The sequence below is a fragment of the Lipotes vexillifer genome, unplaced genomic scaffold (genome assembly GCF_000442215.2).
Source record: "Lipotes vexillifer unplaced genomic scaffold, Lipotes_vexillifer_v1.1 scaffold693, whole genome shotgun sequence".
NCBI lineage: Eukaryota > Metazoa > Chordata > Mammalia > Artiodactyla > Lipotidae > Lipotes > Lipotes vexillifer.
Window position 1 is genome coordinate 74,321 of NW_006783500.1, and position 1,416 is coordinate 75,736.

Here is a 1,416-nt window from a genome sequence, read left to right on the forward strand (position 1 = left end):
GTCCATGATTACCACCATGTTCTTAATGGTTTAACAAAGAACAACGAAGATTAAGAATCACTGCGGTTTGGAACAGCAAACTATGGCTGAAGGGAGAGGTGCAGGGACACTGCTTGTCACTCCTGGGCAAACAGCTGTGTTCCTCAGTAAACAAGGCCGAGACCCAGAGGCTAACCAGGGCGCAGGGAGAGGGGAGCGGGGCTGAGGCCTGGTAGCTACAGAGGGACAGGATGGAGGCAGGTGTCTGCATACACGTTCCTCCACCCCCGTCCCCACCAGAAACAGGGAAAACAACAGAGAAAAGAGAGAATTACGGGAGTGAAATAATAGTTTATGCACTGGGAGAATCTGACTCATTATTGAATAGTTTTTCCAGGCTGCAGGATGACTTTTAATCCAAAAACTGCAGGAAGTGGGAAGCCAAATAATCACATATAATAAAATAATAGCCCACGCTCTCCTGTCACTTGGGAACTTTCTTGTTTTTTTTTTTTTTTCCCACTAGCCTTTTTACACATTACCTAGCAACCTTCATAAAGACGAGACGTACAATTTCCATACAGTTCCCGTTTTTGATTCATACCCTCAAGGAACAGACGGCACACGAGTTATATTCCCTTATTGTTTTAAAATACTACACCTTAGAGTCTTATTCTCAAAAAGGGAATTTCTCTACATTATAAGATCTAAATGCAAAGCGACACTAGGCCACACCCGCCCTAACACCCTGGGGTCAATGAATCTCTGTCGCAGGTGCTGGCGCAGGTTTGACCCTGACCTCTAAGAGGTGTGTCCCATAGGGTCAGAGGTGACCTTGGCCAGCTCTGGTCCTTTGTCTTGTGGATGGGAAGCCAAGGCCCAGGGCTGGGCAGGGAAGCAAAATGACAGACCCCGTGAGTTCACGATGGCCCCGCAGACCTCCTTGGAGGTGGCGGCTCAGGAGAGCCGGCCGTGAGGGCCTCCCCGGCTGGTTCTCTTGTACTTTGGTAAGAAGAGGTTTCTCTGAGTCACACTAGTCAGCTGCCTCCAATCCCGTGAAGCCACTGGGACTAAGGCCTTGATGGGCTCTGAAAGGAAATAGCAGGTGCTCAAATGCACAAAGTCAGCTGAGCCGTCCGAGAACTCTGCACAACCTGGGGGACCGACTACTAGTCCAGCGGATGACTCACGGGGGGCCGCCGCTGGCTTACTTGCTTTTCGTGTTTTACTGAGGATTTCTTTCATTAAACGGTGATTATGGTTTAGTCTGCGAGCTGAACTGGAGTCCAGGCTTCTGGGACTAAGGATTGTTTGGGAATTAAAGATGCTGCGGTAATCGTCAGGCCTGTGCACGACCTTTCCAGCCCCCTCCCCTCTAGGCACAGGAGGGCTGCACCTCCCTCTCGGTCCCCCACCCCACCGCCCCCCCGCTCCCCC

The 1,416-nt window shown here is 50.9% G+C and overlaps 1 protein-coding gene across 1 annotated transcript in view; it reads right to left on the bottom strand.

The window, feature by feature from the left end:
• Positions 1–1,416, bottom strand: part of LOC103086918 (potassium voltage-gated channel subfamily KQT member 5-like) — a 564,354-nt gene that overhangs the window by 64,726 nt on the left and 498,212 nt on the right. The gene's annotated exons all lie outside the window — the stretch shown is intronic.